The sequence below is a fragment of the Ornithodoros turicata genome, chromosome 4, assembly GCF_037126465.1.
Source record: "Ornithodoros turicata isolate Travis chromosome 4, ASM3712646v1, whole genome shotgun sequence".
In the NCBI taxonomy this organism is placed as follows: Eukaryota; Metazoa; Arthropoda; class Arachnida; order Ixodida; family Argasidae; genus Ornithodoros; species Ornithodoros turicata.
Window position 1 is genome coordinate 76,159,204 of NC_088204.1, and position 20,593 is coordinate 76,179,796.

The window sequence follows — 20,593 nt, forward strand, 5'->3', positions numbered from 1 at the left end:
AAAGAGCGAGAAGGAAACAGGAAGGGCTGGAAGACCGTTTTTCTTCCGCCGCATCTTGTATTTACTTCCCGGAAAACTTAGCTCGGTCGACAATTCGCGCGCCTCGAAACCACGTTTTTCGGTATTTCAGCTACTAACAAAGCTGTATGGAATGCATTTTACGATGCAATTGGGTAAATTCGACGTGCGCTTTCTGTTTCTGTAAAAAATAAAGCGTGAGGTCGACTTTGCGAATTTCGAAGCCCAATTGGGAAAATTCAATTTCTCGAAGAATTAAATTTGACAAAAGTGCTCAGAAGTAATGGCAAAATCTCCTCCGATATAATTAGAGTTAACGCCATAATGTTCAGAAAAATAGATTTTTTAACAGGTTTCTTTTTTCTTTTTTTACGTTCGGTAAAACACCCTGTACGTACACCCAGCGAAATGAGGGAGAGAAGGTCTAGGAGGCATTGGCAGTACGAGGATCATCTACATAAAATGGCTACCGCTCCTAGAGACGTCAATGCCCACCTCGCTTTGGAGCATTTTCTAACGCCTGGAGGCATGTTTCACCGCTATACCAGGTTATGATGCAGCCAAAGCACGCTTTACAGGACACGTATTTCATCCACACCTACGGCATGTATGTATCGGCATCCCCGTTGAGACTGGGTGGTGACCCCTGTTTTAACTGCACCCGCTATACCGTCTTGGTGGTCTCGTTGTCGTTTTATGGCAAATGTGGCCACATCTGCCCTGTGAAGTCGGCCCAGGCGATCCTATCCCTCCGAGCAACATGCCGCAATATCGGCAGGCAGACGGCTCGGCCGATGACGCGCCAGCAGCCAACCGCTCCAGCGCATTCGCTACCATTCAATAACGAGATGCGTGCAATAAGTCCTGGTTCCAAGCTCATTTCCCGAACAGTACAGCCTCCAGCCATACCTTCCTCCTTCTCAACAATTCGACATCAACCGCGACGTTTCGGCCCAGCTATCGGCGAGCAGTTTGCCAACACCAACGTCACGTGGCATCAACATTCAACAACATACAATAGCTAAACTATATTTGGGAGAGCTTTACGCTTTTATGCGGCGACCACTGCACAAGAACAGCGCAAAATGCTCACGCACACGGACACATGCGTAGATATTTTTTAGTCTTTTTTTTTTTCGATAGAGTGCGCCACCATACAACTTTAAATGTGGGTGAACAATGAAAAATCCCTCTGTCAGCACTTTTATGAATCTAAATCGCCACTCCCGCCAACACACTGCTTAAAATTAAGCCGGTGATCCCGAAACTGTCGTTCCGCGTTTTCTTTTTTACCTTCTTGTTCGACAAACTTCCCGAAAAGCCTTCTTCGCCGAAACCTTACAAGAAAAGTCGACGCGCAACAAAAAAAAAAAAAAAAAAAAAAACAAGAGAGGTCGTGGCATCTCACGGTGAAACATCCGGGAAAGTCGCAGAATCAAAAATTGAACACTTAAAAAAAACACACAACACAAGAGGGTGTTTTGAAGCTCCATTAAAGCCTGTAAACAGTAAGCTCCTCGCACACACAAAAGACACGCTGCTCGGTGCTTCGATGTCAGAAGCGGGAAGACTTACGAAAACTGCCGTCGCAGCGAAATTTTTTTTAAAGTTCCGTCGTCAGAGGCAGTTCAGAAGAGGCTCGCAATACGGACGGGATGAGTGCGAAACGGGAAGGTCATTTGTGAGGCTTCACGAACGAATTTATTTGCAATTAGAGCGTGTACTGACATGAAAGGGCCCAGAAAAAAAAAAAAAGAAGAAGACGAAGAAGAGGAAAACAAAAGACGAGTTGTCAAATGGGCGTTAGCACAAATGGTGCCTCTCTGGAAAATAAACTCGAGAGAAAGTGAGAAAGTTAAGCCCGCTCTCTCTCTTCGGAACAGAGTCATACGATCGGACGTGACGAACGCCACCTAGATATAGGAAGCTCGGCCGCTTGAATGACGTGACCTGTTATGGCAAAATTCTGCGTGGTCATTTCGTGGCAACCTTTTTTTCTTCTTTCTTTATTTTTTGCCAGATCCCGAACAGTCATGTTCGCTTGGTCGAAGCGAAGCAATCTCGCATGTTCGCGCGGCGACACCGGATATATAGTAGTATCCGGTGACGTCACATCCGCACTGCAAGGGTGGCGAGGGACAGCATTGGCCCGCACGTCCAAAAGTTCGCGTGGGTTAGCAGACGACGAGACCCGAAGACGAACGACTGCGATGCCCCTAGCGGATAAAGTCGCTAGATTCCTGGCACTCATTTCAAAACACATCGTCAACAAACACGCATAAACATATCACACACACAGAAAAATAAAACATACATTAAAAGCCATAAAAAAAGTCATAAGCACGGCTACGGAGCTGCATCCGAAAACATATATGTACATTGAGCATGAATCAAAAACAACATTCAGAAATAGAGCCGTGAACGATAGGAAACAACGCTATATCACAATAGATGGTCATCAGGAGTATTGTTTCTAGCATATAATTACATAGAATTGAGATCATACCAAGCGAGAGCTGGAGCTATACCACTGGAGGTGGACAAAAGGTGACAAGACGAAGAAAGTGAGTTTAACAGAATTTCACAACGAGTAATAGGATCAGATGGTCAAATTTTTTTCGACGTAAAATGATGGGCACCCGACAATGATTTGTTGCTCCCGATGGCTACCTAGCCGAATTCTTTTTCTTTCTAGACCCAGTGTTCTATGCGCATGCAATGTAGTTTTCGCCACCGTACTCCTCGAGCAATGCGAATTTGGTGGCAACTTCGACGCAGTGCTGCCCGTAGTTTTCCATTTCAATTCTCTAAAATTCAATTCTCTTCTAATCTTCAATTCTCCGATTTCCAATCCGGTTGGTGACGTAAGAATAGTCAGAGGGTTAAGAGTACTCATGCTATCGAAAAGATAAATTGGTTCGAATCAGTGTCTCGAGTAACTTCTCTTCCTCGCTCTGTGCGTAGAGCAGAAAGAGGGACAATTATTGTCACTAGACTTCCTTCCTGTCCTCATCTAACATCAGCCACGTTGCACGGCACGAAATACAATCGGATGAGAAGAACAGAAGCAGCGCGAAAATACCCTCTTCTTAGACTTCTTTACGCAAGAGGTAAGGGAAGACCGAGATGGAGAAAAAAAAATCCACGCTTTTTATTTTTTTTCTCTTGCCTCTCTTTCCCTCTGGAGTCAACCCACTGGGAGTACATCTACCGTGCTAATTAATTGCATAATTGACTGCTCTCGCTGATCGTGCTCCAATTGGCTTCGTTACGGCTCCTCTTTATCATTGCTCTAGTGGTGCTGAAACATGACGCCTGCTATTTCCAGCCAGTGACGAGTTGCCCATTGTTTTTAGCGTCGCCAACTCTATCTCACGTGACTACGTCGTCGTGTCACCGCCTGACAAATTCATGGTGTATCAATTTTCCTTCGCTAATTTATTGTGTAAAAGGAAAAACAGAGTACAGCTGTCGCAGACATCTTCGAATGCAACGCGTGTAAGTCCATACACAACGTAGGAGGGTTTCGGTTCGTAAGGTTAAAACTCGAATAGTACAGGTACCTGTACTATTGTACGCTGCTTGCCCATTTCTTTTTAAGCCTTTTGCCGCTGTTGTTGCTTCGTTTATGGAGGGAACTTTTCCCTTACGTGTGAACACCACAGAAACAAAATAAATAAATAAATAAATGAAAGAAATATACAGTATATGATTCTTCTATACCGCGTGTTATGACATCCTACCTTCAGGGGCTGTCACGGAAAATATTTCTTTTGGGAAGCGCGTATTTCCCGAGAAAATTAGTTTGCAAGGGTACGGCTGCGATCTCCCCCAGTCACTTCTTTGGCCTTGTGACGTCAGATCAGCGCAGCACTTTTATTGGCGCGGAAGGAAGCAAAGCGACTGCTCGACCTCGGGATGCGGAAAAATCGTCCCCGGTGGGAAACTAGGCTAGAACCGGGTCCTAGGTTAGCTTAGGCTTGTTTTTGACAGTTCACCATCAGGTTAGGGGCTCCACACAGCTGGGCACCCGCGCAACGCTGCGCTACTATACTTGCTACTATACTATACTTTTCTTGCGGGGACGATTTCTCCAGGGGACACTTTTTCCTGGGGACGATTTTTCTTACATCCCTCTACCTCAGACGCGGGATGGGCAGCGCCAAATACAACCGCAAAAAGATCTTTCCCCTTCTTTTCTCGGTGGGATTCATATGCAATAAGGTGCACAGTTAATTCGGGGACAGAATGCGTTTAACCCGCCTCAGATCAAAATCTGTTCAATGGGTGATGAACGCGTGCAATCGGAATCTACTTATCCTAAACGTGCGACGTTGCTCATATATATATATTGTTAAGCAGCACAGTATAGCGAGGCCCTCTATGTGCATAGACCACCTGCGCCCCTACGTCATTGATGACGTAACGCCGCCGCACTATACCGCCGCTCCATATCTGTACTGTCATTCATGAGTTCCTAATTTCTCTTCGATTATTTACCCATGTTGGTCATACACTGAACACAAATGTCAAGCTTTATATCCAAGTTCAGAAACTTAACTCATATAGCCTTATAAACACAACGCTCAAAACAAATACACTGTAATAACACCCACATGATTAATTCTTTACTCAAACCTGGCCATGGCAGCTCATGGTATAGAGGTATTATGCTGAAACATCCTTTCATCGTACTTGTGAAACAGATTCAGAACCACACCTGTTTAGGTCAGAGCAGTGCACTGTTACCGCCACACGTCAATACAGGAAAGCACCACACCGACACTTTCGCGAAAAATCATCGTGGACAACGGGGCAGAAACGCCGCGCACTCAGTGCATACGAATCATCCGTCCGCAAAACCTATTTGCTGGTCCATTTCCACCGTTGCCGTCCACAGAAAATGGCCGCGCTCCTAACCAACCGGAACACACAACACAAGCAATCGGAAACGGACGCAGACGACGCTTTCCTTTCCGAGCAGACGATGAAACAACATGTCGTCTGCTTCACGCAAAAATCGCCTGCGGGAAAACGAGTAAGTGCTTCACTTCCTCCCCTTTTCTTTCTTTTCGTTTTCAGACACTGACCGAAAGCACACGTCCGTTAACGTCAACGACAACGACACCTAGCAAGTTGAGTGAGCCCGCCAAATGCGATTACGTCATGCAGCGTCACGCGGAATATCAGACGACATGCTGGAAGTAGCAGACGACGGGATACGAAACGGGCTGTCATATTAGCGCGGCTACATCAGCATACAGAACGAAACGAATAATGCGTTTCAGGAAATCAATGACAAAAACGGAAAAAAGATGAGGTAAAGAACGGACAAAAATATAAAATTTCCAATTTAGAAAATTTGCGGTTGGATAGGTGAAAGTGTTTAGTTCGACGAGGTTCTCGACAAAATTGCTCCCTGTGGGCTCTGCGCGTCACAGCCGTCTTCCGCACATAGTGAACGTAAAATGAGCTCTGAATTCGGCGCAGACTCCCCATTGGCTCGTTAAAAATGTTACGCAGTTTGCGATTGGTTATTCCCATCCCTACTTATTTTTTTTCGCTCACGTGAGAGAAAAAATGTGGATGAGATATATTTCCACACGAGGATAAAGGATGCATTCCGTCTTTCGCCGACGGCATTGTGCGGCGTTACGAGTCGTATGGGGACTTTGCGTGCTCAGCTTTACAAGCGGCAATAACCGTACTTATTTACGACGGACGCGCAGTATTCATCCGCGGTGCATTCATCCAACTGAAGATAAAAATCGGATTTTTATGGGAGGATGCGATCGTGACATGGAGTTTCGTGCGCAACAGAAATTCTTTCTTTGCGGTATGGCCGTTGTCATGCAAATTGTGGTTCAAGACGCCGTCAACATCCCGGAGCTAACTCCATAAACATCGCGACGGATTTCGTCTGCAGAGGGTGAGCAAGATTGGATTGGCTGCAGTACGGGAGAAGATAGACAGAGACGAAATCAACACAGCGAGAAAATTAGCACGCTGCCAGGGCCAGCCTTCTTCGACAATCGAGAGCAGCAGTTTTATCTATTTATCTACCCCTTAACAGCTGGATGCGCGCTCATTTACTTGCGCTTAATTTTGATTACGTCACTCATTACCCTCTCTCATATCGCAGCCTGTCAAATATGCTTTATCTCATGAAGACGTGTTTGTCCTCGGAGTTTAAGGAGGAGTTTCCTTCATCTTTAAGCAACAGTCGGACGTTTATCCAAGGAAAAATGTCTTCGAAAAGCAACTTTACTACAAGCGATCGCTTAACAGATAAAAATTGCCACGAATTTATCATCTAGTTAATTCCAATATGTAATCACCCGCGCTGGTTACGATTCAATCACTCACCAAAGTTGAGTTGCAATCTTCTTCTGCACCTGACGTGACTGTTGTTGTCCACGTGGAAGAATTGGAAGAAGCGGTTCTATCATCCAGTCCACGATATTCCTTCCGTTTCTTGTTATCCGTGCGCCAGCTGTTCTGTCTATGTGTTTTCCCTAAGTTTTTCTCAGACGCTATCAGACAAGTGTCGACACAGTTCCCTGTGAAGTCGGCCCAGGACGAACGATCTCCCCCTGCGATAGTCGCGACGTTGCCAGCATGAGCGTGGTAGAGTACGGCAAGCAGTTCCACCACCACCCATTCCATATCTTCGTTCTTTTTATGAAAAACGACAGAAAAAAAAATATTGTGTTCGAAGTCACGAATTTTTTAAATGAATAAATAATGAATATAGTCACGAAAGTGAACATTTTTCAATCGGACCAATCATTCACACTCTCACACAAGCAGAGCAACTCTTCCGTTGAGTCAGGGTTCGGTTGGGTATTGGTTCGCCACCCAAATAAGAGTACGTGGCCCCTCTTCGACATGTACCACCACCGATGCCTCAATGTAAACACATATTTCGAATTCGATGTACATCATCGACGATCACAGCAACCAGAAAGAGAGAGAGGGAGAGAGAGTGGGGGGGGGGGCAAAGACTGCGACTTACGACCCTTGAGAGAACATCTCCCCTCAGGGGAAACATAGCCTCGGGAAAGGGAAAAAGAAAGATGAACGACCCGTAAGGGAAAAAGACAACACAACACTAACTCTAAATAAATAAAAAGAGTAAAATCGAGGGGGGGAAAAAATACTCTGGTTGGAAAGTGTGCGCATCGAGGCCTCCCATTCTGCAAACGAAATTTATCCCGGGTCACAGAAGCGAACACCCTGTTGTTGTGTCCTTTCTTTTGGACTTCTCGTACTTTCGTTTTCTGTGCGCACACGACGGCTTTCAGCGCCCTCTGTGCGAGGCAGATTTGTCATGCGTCTCCGTCTTTTCTTTTACTTCGCTGTCGCGTACAATTGCGTATGTGCATGTGTATTGTTGGCTGCGGGAATAAGAAATGGTGAAGTTCGAAAGGCGGAAAAGTCGCGAGGCTAACCTCATGACGGACGACACGAGGTGGAATAGAAGACGAAGGAAGTCGCACGTTCGCAAGACTTCTACAATTCCTTTTTTTTATAAAAGAACAACAGGAACGAAGACGGGTAGAAAACACAATTTTTCCACCTACTTCTTCTTTTCGCAAGATTACAGCCCTATATGTTTTGCAGGAGGAACAGCGAGTTACAACTTGGTGCTTCTGCGGTTGGTGGCGTCCTATTTCCCAGCGATTCTGCCTGCTGGGACTGTAAGAAGTTTGACAGGCACGTGTAAACGTAATTATCCGTGACCCAGTTTTGAGTATAGGGCATAAACGGGCAGTTTAACAAAATTCTAGAAGCGACATTAAGTGTCGGAAATCTTGTGGCGCTACACCGACAATCCATAGCTCGAGCCCATCGTGGAAATGTTACGCGACATCTCATCAAAAAAGACCCCAAAAATGAACGGTGCAGCCTGTTTTTTTTTTTTTTACGGGGCTTTTTTTACCGGAATGCCGTCACATACATCCCTAGATACTACATTCAAACTGCATGTTCGCAAGCTTATTCAAAAAGACAACGTGCCCTCTCTTCGTAGTAACTGTACGACGACGACAACGTCAGCTTTCAGCCTCTTTCCATTTTACTGTTCTTACAATGTTTCCGGCCTCCCGTTCCATTAAACCAGACCACAAAACTTTTATTTTCGCCTTCTCCTAACGGAGGCTGCCTCTCGAAGGGCGCGAAACTAAAGAAGTAACAAGCTCTCGAAAGAACCTCTCGCGGCCACTTCTGAAAACGACTCTTTCGCCGGACGCACGTACAAAGGCGGTATAAAGCAAAGCAAACTTACAAGCACCCTATTAGCCACCGTACAGCCAGAAGGGCGCCCTACATCGAAGCACACAATCGGAAACGAATGAAAGAAACAGAAACCCAAAGGGTATCGTTCGTCGTCACGAGTGGAAGAATGGCCGCCACCTTTAACAGCAGACGACAGCAACACGCCTTCACTTACCGCGCCAGCACAAAAGAACCAATCAGCAAAACGAAACCCAACGAAAGCAGACGACAACGTCGCGTATAAAAGAGACTTCCCCGTCCTCCCCCTCTCTCTCTCTCTCTCTCTCGAACGCACACACAAACGTTCACGATCCAAATAAATCAGTCCAGAAACCGAAACAACGAGTAGCAGACGACTGCTCGCTGTCGTTGCAGAAACAAGGGGGCCAGCGGACACATGGTTGTCGACGCACTTTGCCTTTCACGCTGAAACGAGCGGGGAGAACGAACGTCGCTGTATTTCACGCGAGCGACACATAACTGGGAGGTTGTGTGCATTTTTTGCTTTGGTTTCGGTTTCACGATATTGAGGGAGGTTGTGACATGTACCAAAGAAAGAAGGAGTGTGTGCATCAATAGAGGGGCGCGGTAGAAATCTTTATTCTGAGCAGGCACGGGTGTGTAGCGCGTGGACCCGGCGTCTTTAGGTGGGGGGACATAAATGGGGCATTTAGGGGGATGCAGAGGTGCGCTTTCGGAGGGTAACGACAATCAAGAAGAAATGAGAAAATAAATGAGAGTGAAGTGCGGCTGAAAGGAGACAGGTTTGAATGGACACGTGCTGTTCAGCGGAATGAAAGCAAACCTTGGAGCGAGAGTAATGAGATAGAACGGGATTGAAAAGAGAGCCGCTGGATGCGAGGGTGCCCAAAGGTGAAGCCTATACTGAAAGAGCCACAGAAAGATGTCGCTTTAGGACTCTTTTTGGCAGAGCTGTAGAGAGTCTCTGGAGAGTTTGGCCATGGGGAGGAGCCTGACCCAAAGCGCGCCATTTGACGTCACACTATGGGCGGCGCCAAGGCCAGTGGCGCCATTTTGGATCAGAGCTACCGCCTTGAAATCTACCATTCCGCCATTTTGGAGCAGAGGCACAGCCCTGAAATCATCCCCGTGTCGCCGCGGCTCGCTTTTCATCCCGGTCGAGTGGGCGGAGCATTGACGGCTCTGACATCACAGCGGCTCCCCATCCCCGTGCGGCAAAAGATCAAAGAATGACCAAACTCTCCCCATAAACGGCTCTGCTTTTTGGCGTTTGCGTTGTTGTGGTACTACACTCGTCTTGCTGGACGCACTGGCAAAAAAAAAAAAGTGACAAGAACATCGTGTAAGCTGCAACATAAATCGGCGAGAGAAATGGGGGCACATTGAAGCACGGGGTACACTGAAACAGTCAACTTTTCTGGTCCTTGTCTGGCGCAAGCAGCTCCACCTTTCGACGGTAACGTCGTTCCATACACTTCTGCTCCATTCAGAAAAGCGTCACGGTGCTACGTAGAGCGGATCGCCCCCGAGACAACAAAAAGTGGTTCCTGGCATCAAAAGCAAATTTTCTCTGACTACACTTATTGTCTGTGTGCTCGAGAATGCTTGCACAAGAAGCACGAAAGATGGGACGTACTTGTAGGTCCCTCTTTTGCAGTATATTAACTTCCCAAACTCTAGTAACTTATGGCGTCTCGCTCGAGGGCAAAATGGCGTTTACCGGTGCCATGCCGCTATGGGGCAAATTGCAAGACACAGCAAACATTGAGCAGAGCAAAGCCTATAGGACGTCCCAGGAATAAACGGCGCCCAAATACTGTTTGTAAAGTTGCAACCTGCTGTGCGACTGAAATGGTTGGTTCCTCTTATATTTTTACTTCTATGTTTCCCCGCGCTTTCGGAGAACACGGCCGGACACTTTGAAGATGCCACCCTCGTTCCTAGCATTTATAGGGTCTGGATATTGCTTCTACAGTTTGGCGCAGAAACACGGGAGATCAAGTTACAGTGAGGGGTTCTCCCAATGGTTCTGTGTAGCAAACAGGACGCTATAAATCTCCGGGTTCGAGGTTGGTTTGGTCAGCCGAGGTAACGTTTGTACGGGGTGTATTGTTTTTGTCAAGCGTGTAACATAGGCCATGCGAAGGGAAGGCCATCAATGGGCGCGTTAAGCAGGCTCCCCAGCGCCATAACCCGGGTTTTCAGGGGAACATACCCTTGGTGCCTCTACTTAATGGTGTTTGTGAGCCTATCCGGAAGCCGAGCGCCAGAGCCGCTGAGCGCGCGCCGCCTATCGAGCTTTCTTTTGTCGTCTGCTTTTAAGTAAACATAGCAGTAGACCATAGCAGTCCTCTATAATCGTATAACTATTTACCGCTGACATCCGATGATTCCGGAAACACAAAGAGCATGGACGGTTGCAACGTGTTCCAACGGTTGCGCCATTTCGAAAGGCAGTACACCGGAAATGCGTCACGCTCCGGAACTGGCCTCGCTCTTCCCCAGCGTTCTCCGGCTCCCCGGCTCCGAAGAAGGGGTGCGCAGGGTGCACCCGGGAACGTGCACCGGAAGTCACTTTGGATGTGTTAAGTGATCCCCTGAAAGAGGGAATGTTCCCGGAGCACGAACCTAACGCGCCCATTGGGGACCAAAAAACAACGCCATGAGCGGGAAAGTGGGAACAGGATGAGACTTGGCTAACGGATTCCGAGGCGAACGGACGTCTCAGGATGAACGTCTTGACTGTCAATATCATCGTGTAAATAAATCTATCGTGGAGTGACCAAGAAGTTGCCCAATTTCATCGTCGAACACCACGGAGACAACTGGCAACGGCAAGCAGTGGGATCAGCAGAAAGAAGAAAACAACGAACCAACATACTTTTTTACTCTGTTGTGGATGACTTCATAGAATATTACAGTCTAGTGTGACATGAGAAGTACGAACCGAACCAGGACTGGGTTCAATGCAAGGTTTGCAAAGGCTGGTCACATTGGGATTCTAGTAACAAAGACCTATTATACGCTTGCCGCGACTGCACAGCAAATCCCTGATTCCTGCTTTATGCAATACCCAATTGTATGAACATACCCGTAGCCTGTTGCTACGTGCCCCAAGATTGGGGCCTTTGGAAACACACTGCCTCCGGTTGCGTATTAAAAGTTTTGGCCATACTGTCACGAAATATTCGCGTCATTTTTATTCCACAGTATCCAAAGGGATCAACAGTGCAGCTAGTGCACTGAAACGCCTACACCCCCAAGTACGTTTCGAATTAGGACGGTTTTCTAAAAAAAAATGTTTCAACTTGCCCCCCTTCCCCTAACCCAACTTACGAAATCTAACTTTTAAACACACACACACACACGATAGAGGAGTACGCACACAGTGCGGCGATTCTCGTAGCTTTTTAGTTATTTATTTTGATTTTATGCGCCCTTGCAAAGGAAACTGAAGCCCCGTCGAGGCAGAGATACATTACATTTCTGCCAATGACTGGTGCATGACTGGTGATGACAGTCAGCTTGTTTCAGTGCATGTCTTGAAAAATACAAATTTGAGAAACGTTCCACCTATATTCTGGTTTACACGGCAGCTTCCACTCTAACCATTTCGAAGAGTGCGAGTTACAGAGACAGTGAGTGAGAGAGTCACAATTCTCTACGAAAATATACTCGAAAAGCCGGGAGATGAAGGCATAATGTAAAATACTTTACTACTCTGGCTTACATAACAATATAAAACAACAAAACAGTAGACGTTTCGCCATCTATACAGGCGGCATCATGGCGACGTCAACCTATTTATCCAGGAGGGCGCTGTACACTTTCGGTAGGGGGCGCCGGTTTGTGTTACAGGCTGATACATCACGTCTAATAATAAACAAGGATTCTAACAACTTTCTTGGGCCCCATCGTGTCTCCCGTGCCAAGGTTTTTGCGTTATAAAAATTAAACACGTGTCCGCAAACCCCAACAGTGATCACCCAAGCAGCACAATGTACTGAAAGTCGAGTGCAATAGGGGTGGACGGTATGTGTCTTATCAATGTTCCTTAGTTTCAAGAGTCTGTTCAAGGTCTTCCACCTACCCGTCCACCCCCATTGCACTCGACTTTCAGTACATTGTGCTGCCTGGGCAACCAGTTCGGTCTTCATTCGTGTGGCATTCGTGGCCTTGGCAACGTCCCTTCTACGTTCTTTAAAACGTGTTACTCGTTACACGCTTTTTAACGTGTTACTCGCTGCGGCGGGGTGCGGTCTTTAGGCTTTCCTGCATATAGGTGTCGAAACGTCTACTGTTTTGTTTTATATTGTTACGTAAGCCGGAGTAGTAAAGTATTTTACATGATGACAATTCTCTATTTAACGCATCAACTACGATACTGAGATATAACGCACAGAGAATGCTCCCTAACACCGACATAAACCTTTCCTCCTCCCCCCACACTCTACAAGAGCCGCCTCTCAAAGTATTTTCGACAGATTTACAATAAAGAGAGAGTACGGTAGCTGTCCACTCGGAAATTGACAACGAAATCCCGCATTAGGACACTGCTCTCTCTCTTGACCCGGGGCACAGTCGAGCCTCTCAATCCACTTAGTATAGAGAAATCTAAGCCGAGAAAACGAAGAGGGTCCCCCTCAGTAAGCAAACTGCTCTCCGATAGCCGTTGGGATAGCTCCTAGAGAAAATCGCTCACCGAGCGAAAAAAGAGACGCTTTAAAATTTAACACCATCAGGCGAGGAAGATAGGATTGGTATTTTTATTTTTTGCTACCCATTCGCTCTATCGTGTCTTCTCTTCGTATCATCGTCACGCCTTTTCTCTGTCCGAAATGTTTTTTTTTTCTTCCCCGTATCGCGTTACGTTTACTTGCGTGGAAGTCGTTCTTCTTTTTAGTCTTTGTGACGTCACTCGATCTTTTTTCTCAACTAACTGTCTCCCCCCCCCCCCCCTCAAGAAAAAAAAAGAAAAATTTTGCCGACACAGCATAAGCTGTTGCTGCTCGGGTAACGAAAAATAAAATAGAAGAGCCGCACTTACTTTGCGACGTGACAACCTATATCGAATATCTGTGTATACTATATAGCGCATTAACCGAAGTGTGTCCCTATAGTGTCTCTTATTTTATTGCTGACTCCAGTCTCGTTTTTCTTTCTTTCTTTCTTTTTTTGTCTATTTCTCGTCGCTTTACGAAATCCAATAAAGGTAAATGTCAACTGGCGAAATAAGTGCTTATGATGAATGCGATCAAAATGTTGGAGCAAGGGAAGTCACCCGCATATGCAGTAAATCGCATCACATCACACACACATATCACGTCACATCTCCATATTTTTTCATTTACCATCATCATCATCATCATCATCTTGCAGTCAATGTTTCTTTCATTCGGATTTTCATTTGTATACGCGTTCGATACACCGGTATTCTTTGTGGCCGGCCTGGCTTTTTCTTTTTTTTTTTTTTTGTCAACTGTAGACAACTTATATCAATCCACTGGGATTGCAGGATTCCGAAGCTTCCGTTACCCGTTCCTTTGCAGCGCATATGTGGGGGCAAATATTTAAGTATCCCGTACATGTCTAAGCACTTTACGTTGTCACCACTCATATTAGACCCCTAGCTATGGGGTAGCGTTCCACTCCTAGAGTGGAAAACCTCCCCACTTCATCATCACAATATATATGTTGTTGTTGTTTACGTTGCGTGACAGCACAACACGAATGTGTCGAACTGTATCGACCAAAGCTGTACAGCACTGTACTGAAAACGACATCCCGATGCACATCCTGCAGGACAGTACCAGATGTCGTCGGAGACTTGTGGGGGATCCTCCTCCGCCCGCAACGCCATGTGGCTCTACGCTGTACCACGACAGACGGCAGCACTCATCCGCAGTCACGTGCCCGGCTGAGACGAATGATAACCCTTGCGCTTCGTTGGCACGTCAATAGACCTCTGCCAGAGAAACATCATCGTGACGTTGGTAGACAGACTGAAACCGAAACAAATCGGAAGGAGAGGGCTGGGTTCCACGAATAAACCTCTACCTGAGAAACGTTCTCATGACGTTGGTAGACAGATCGGAAGGGAGAGCTGGGTTCTACGAATGGGCACTTGTTCGCTGCCTCCTATTGAAAGAAAAGTAGGACCGAAGGTCGCGTCCCTTTCAGGGATCATCGTAATCCCCTCAAGACCGTGACTTTCGGGCGCGACCTTGTTCGCCGCTAGCTTCGAGCGTAGTTCAACTCTACCAAATTGGTGGCGCTGTCGGACGCTATGACATCATTTGTTCACAAACACCTTAGGCGTAGTTGTTTCCTCGCTTTTGTTGGCACCAGAGGAACGTACTGGATTGTAACGATGGCTGTCTATTAAACTCGCTATGCTTAACCTGTCCTTCCGCTCGCATTATCTTTTGTTGTATCTTGGACGAAATCAACTAACTAATAAGACAGTGCACAGATCTGCTACATTTGGGACATAACCTCGTATTTTTCTAAAGGAATTAATTTCGTATGCAAAGTGACTGCATCCTGACGGTACTGCAAGCCCAAGACGCTTGTGTTTCCCGTTACCGGTGGGCAAACGTATATCTTATAAAGTTGATTTCCTACGCTAAAATGGCACCTCTTATTCAGCGCCATCTCATCATCGTATCTTTATGTGTGTGTGTGTGTGTGTGCACCTCTTATTCTAAAACTCTCTAGTTATGCATTCTTCTCTGGCGACATGCCACGGCACACGGCAAGAATACGCACTGTCGATCCGGCATGGGAAGAAAGAAACGTCCCCATAAAAACGTTAAGAAACGTTGCATGGTTCCGAAAGAGTCTCCGCAATATTGGTCCGTTCTTTTCCGCGTCTCTCGGCAGTTAGATGATGATGATGATGATGATGATGTGAAGAAGAGAAAAAATGCGGCTGTCTTGCATCCATCGAATGTCGTTTTCTGGTAACGAATCCCACTTCTGTCGGTATATTTATATTACTTGAAAATCTCGTCTTCGCAGGTTGATTCAGTCTATCTTAACTTTTCGGAGGCATTTGACTCAATCGCCCACACGCTGCTCCTGAGTAAAATGTCACATTACGGTATATCTGATACAGTTTGCTCATGGTTTGCATCTTACCTTTGTATGAGGCTAAACTATATGTACGAATAGGCAGTCACTATTCTAATCCATACAGATCTTTGTCAGGCGTGCCGCGGGGCTCAAATTTTGGTCCTTTGTTGTTTAACGTTTTTGTGAATGACCTATCCTCCTGTATTAAGCACTCTTACCTTCTTCAATACGCAGATGATCTGAAAGTTTACCGCGAGATCTCCTGTACAAATGATTGTTCTCTCCTCCAAGATGACATTACTGCTGCACACCAGTGGTCTGCAGACAACTTGCTTATGCTGAATGCAGCTAAAACAATTACGATATCTTTTTGCAAAAAAAGCTCAAAGGTGTGATTACACGTACACCCTTCAATCTTCGCCAATAAGGCGAGAAAGTGTCGTTCGCGACCTCGGCGTCTTTTTGGATTCATCTTTGTCTTTTAATTCACACGTGGAAAAGATAACATCTGATGCCATGAGAAAGCTCGGCCTCATTGCGCGTATTACGAAGCCATTTTGGAATCCATCTTGTTTTCTCCGCCTACCTCACTTAGAATTTGCCTCTGTTTCATGGAACCCAGTTAACGCCTCACGACAGCAAATGATCGAAAATGTTCAGCGGCGTTTCATTCGAATATTTTACGATAGGTACGTCGGAATCAGCACGTACTACGGTTATTATCATTTGCTTAATAAACTTAAACTTAGAACACTGTCACTTCGTCGTAGGTGTCACGATTTTGTTTTTCTATATAATGTAATCCATTCTAGATTTGATTGCCCAGCACTTCTCTCCCTCGTCCATTTTAACGCCCCTGCTAAGGTGCTTAGATATGCACACGCATTTCGTGTCGATAGGCATTGTGGTAGCTGTCCTTTATCACGTGTTATGGCTACTTTTAATAATATCTCTCGTGAGTGCGATTTGGACATTTTTGCGAACTTTAAATCTTTCATCTCTACAATTGCAACTCCAGTGTGATTTTCTGTTGACTTTGATATGTTGTGAGCGCACATTTACCTCTGTTCCAGACCCTGTATTTCTGTACTTGAGTATTTTCCCATTTTTAGACGTGCCACTATTACCTTTACTAGTTTCTATTATGTTGTTGACTGTGTTCGTATTTGGGGTGCGCCATCACCTAGGCAACTGCTGTTCATGGGCACCATAAAAATGCCAACAAATAAATAAAACAAATAAATAAATAAAATCGTAGATGCCCTTTAGGCGCTTACATAGCTCACCCGAGCGATACAGGTCTCATGAGCAGCTTGTGAACTCTAGTCGTGCCGTCTCATTCTTCGGTGCCCCACTCTCACCCTCAACGCATTAACCTTCATGTTTCTTTTTTTTTTAATTCTTCTTCATTCATTCATTTCTTTTCTAATTTCTTTTTCTGTAATCCATCTCATCCTTCTTTCACCGTTTGTTAGTCATCTTTTTCTTTGCCATTTTTATTTATTTTATTCTTCTTCCGTTTATTTTTCTTTGGTGAGTAGCAAGCCGGCGTCCCGTTTGGCTGACTTTCCCCCCATCTTTTGTCCATTCCTAATAAATATATCCCCCACCACCACCTCCGAAACCGGATTTTTCCGGCGCTTGATTGCCGGAGCTACACAAACTCTGTTCATGCAGGTTGCAATACAAGCAGGAGGTGGTTGCCCTCTGTCAACGTTTAACAACTCTGACAACGTATCTAGGAGGTGCTTAAGTGTCGCCATGCACCGGGATGTGTATCGATTTTAAGCAGAAAAGATGCGACCGAGCAAATTTCTCTTTGCACCGGCCAAATTTCGTGGATTTTTCGTAGCAGTAGTTTCTTTTTTATTTCGTGTTAGCGCCGCGAAGCAACTGTGGCGATGAGCCGTCTTCGTACAGATGTGGACATATCGAGAGACGACATCAGGAAGGAGTAGGGGACAGGGGGGGGGGTTAGTATGCGTCCTGGGCTAACTTCAGGGGGAACTGTGCCGACATATTCGTCTGGAAAGTCTTCGAAAAACCGAGGGAAAACCTCAGACAGCACATCCGGTGGCAGGAATCGAACCCACTACCTGCACACCTGATGTATACAAAGTGAAAACTATATGCGCCAATAGCGAAGGTGCTAACTCAAAATGTGCGGACGCAAGAGGACGTATCCTTCTCATCAACAGCAAGATCAATCATAATATCGCGCACGACTTTATTTGTGCTGAAATCTGTGGCGCAATGTTGAAAAATTATAGGAAATCTTTGGTGACATAGAATATGGCATAAATGCAGGCAAGCAGGATGACATATCCACGAAGCCTGAGCTTGGGCCACGTGGCTTGGGCACATAAAATATAGGACCACGACACGACTCCAACAGTTCAACTTGAGCCCAAGTTCAGGCTTCCTCAATCGTGAAATCCTTGGTGACAATATAAGAGACAGGCTTATCACAAACTAGGATGACGCGGTTTTTTTTTTTTTTGGACGGCGAAACGCTACAACGGGTAACGTCAGCAGAAACAAAAAGGCGCCGCCTCTAAATGTCAGAGGTTCAATGAAAAATTGCTAAATCTCCTAGAGTAGTTTCTTGACGCGGAACAGCCCCAACCTACGTGAACTGCTTTAAATTCGCTCGCGGCTAATCCAATTAGTAGTGTAGGCTCTCCGTATGTGTCGGCACCTTATAAGAGAGCAACACAATCATGATCCGAGCATTACGTAGATACATCACTTGCCGGATCATTAACGCTTCATACCCTTTCTTTCATTTTTCTCGCTTTTTCTTTCGCACTTCTTCTTCCTTTCTTTTTTTTTGCGTAACAATCGATAACTCTTTCGAATTTCCATCTTCTCTCTCTCTCCATTTTTCCTAAGAACTTAATGACCAGACCTCCAAAGTTAATTCGCTCGCAACTATAGCGTTGCTTCAAAGATAACGAAGGAGTAACTCCGAGTAACATGGTTGCCAAACGGCTGGTATAATACGCGAGCTTTTTGAACGTCTCAGCTCGCTCTAAATAATTAGTAACAATCCACTAGTGAATCTTCTTTCTCTTTGTTATTATCGCTTCTTTCTTGTTTTTTTTTTATGGAGTAACAAGTCGACCTTGCGTTTGACTGACCTTTCCGTTTGGCATGTTTCACTTCCGAATAAACACTCCCTTTTTTCCCTCTCTCTATCTCTCTTTTTTCGTGAGACTTAATATGATGTGCATGGTTCAGTCGCGGAGATACAGCGAGGCTTTCTGTAGTAATTTCTACGTTCTAAACAGAGCCGTAGCGAGGCAAGTTTGCGCCCAGGGCAGGGTAAATCTGTAGCGCCCCCCCCCCCACCCCACCCCACCCTCCCACTGCCGTCAGAAGCCCCGTAAACAAAGAAATGAAAACGCTTATTTACACTGCCGAGATCGTTAATTCAAATTCTCTTCGTTGCCGTTTTATCCTGTCCAACCAACAACCAGCCAGGGCCTGCCGCTCTTGAGCCCTCCCTTGCGAGGGTGCCCAGGGCGGCTGCCCCCCCCCCCCTCTCGCCCCCACCCCCCGTCGCTACGGCTCTGGTTCTAAAGAGCCGTTCAAAGTTGAAATCTTTAAATATAGGTGAAAACAGTAGCAAGTTAGTGAGGAATATGATGAAACGCTGTGGAGCTGTAGTGCTAGAGGCACAAGACAGTACACAGACGTGAGGAAAGGCCGGCCAGCCGAACAACGGCCCGAGCTGGCTGTGCAGTCGTGTTTTATTACCCGCGCGCCTTGATCATTGGTGCGCGGGGGATGATGATGACGATGCTGCTACAGGGCTCCCCCCCTAGCGAGTGGCCGGAAGGTAATGAGCGATGTGGAGGTGTGGTGCCCAGGAAACTCGGGGGCGAGGGTGCATTTGCGGTTGTTGCGGCGGGCAGCAGGACTGGAGGGGGGGTCGATGGGGAGGGCTAGTGGGATTGCCAAGTTCCAGGTCCGGAGAAACACCGATGGAGCAAGCGTTGGATGTTTCTTGAGGGGCCTCGAGGAAAGCTGGCTTGAGACGTTCCAGCGCGACAGTTTGTTCTCGGCCGCTGACCAGGATGGTGTAGTGGGTGGAGGCTCTGTGCTGTACGGCGTGAGGACCAGAGTAGGGTTGTTGCAAGGGTTTCCTCACGGCGTCGCACCGAAGGAAAACATGCGAGCATGTTTCGAGGGCGGGGTGCTGGAAACCGGTGGCAATGCGTGGTGTGCGGGTGGGGCTGGGACGAAGAGCATTCATCGTGTCTCGTAGGCGGGACACATAGCCGGCTGGTGGTACGGCTGCGGGGTTCGCTGCGGCAGAGATGAGGTCGCCGGGGAGTCGCAATGAGGTTCCATAGACCAACTCGGCTGTTGAGCAACCCAAGTCGGGTTTGAAAGCCGATCGGATCCCGAGAAGGACAATGGGGAGAACTTCGGTCCACGGGACTTGAGGCGACGCCCGGAGGGCGGCTTTTAGCTGACGGTGAAGCCGCTCCACCATGCCAGGGTTGGGATTGTTCGAGAAATTGTTCGGGTCACCAATGTAGTGCTAGAGGCACAAGACAGTACACAGACGTGAGGAAAGGCCGGCCAGCCGAACAACGGCCCGAGCTGGCTGTGCAGTCGTGTTTTATTACCCGCGCGCCTTGATCATTGGTGCGCGGGGGATGATGATGACGATGCTGCTACAGAGCGAGACACACCACATCACACGCTGTCGGAGATGCACTTCCGTTTATTCGAACCTAATTGACGCGAACGATTCAAATTCGACGATACCGTCCGCTAAAAAGCGCTCGAGATTTATGAACGGCTGTGAACGGCATCAAAAGCTTGACGGGTAGCATTAACTGTCTTAAAGAGACAAACATATTCAAATGTTTACGTACAGTGTACAAACTACAGGGGAACACTGTTGTCTTTTAATACGTAATAACAACAACAACGACAACAAAAAAAGCGTCTGGTTCCTACGCCCACCTGGCGTTTCCGAAACACATTAACGTTGACGCCGCTTTTCATCGCGGCGACACTTCCACGGCTAAAACCCTTTTCACTTTTTTTTATAGCTACTTATATTTATGGGCTAAATAAGCTTGTACTTGTACAGAAGCGGCGGTAATTAACGGAATACGAAAACTTGGAAGACACAGATTGGACGACACCAGCCGTATCTTTCAACCAGACTTCACTTGCTGAAACACAGACCCAAGCAGCACAATGTACTGAAAGTCGAGTGCAA

At 46.5% G+C, this 20,593-nt stretch overlaps 2 protein-coding genes across 5 annotated transcripts in view; one reads left to right on the top strand and one right to left on the bottom strand.

The window, feature by feature from the left end:
- The window catches only part of LOC135391904 (chaoptin-like), a 355,781-nt gene that overhangs the window by 128,398 nt on the left and 206,790 nt on the right, over positions 1-20,593 (bottom strand). The window lies entirely within an intron of this gene.
- Positions 1-20,593, top strand: part of LOC135391903 (chaoptin-like) — a 45,272-nt gene that overhangs the window by 8,910 nt on the left and 15,769 nt on the right. The window lies entirely within an intron of this gene.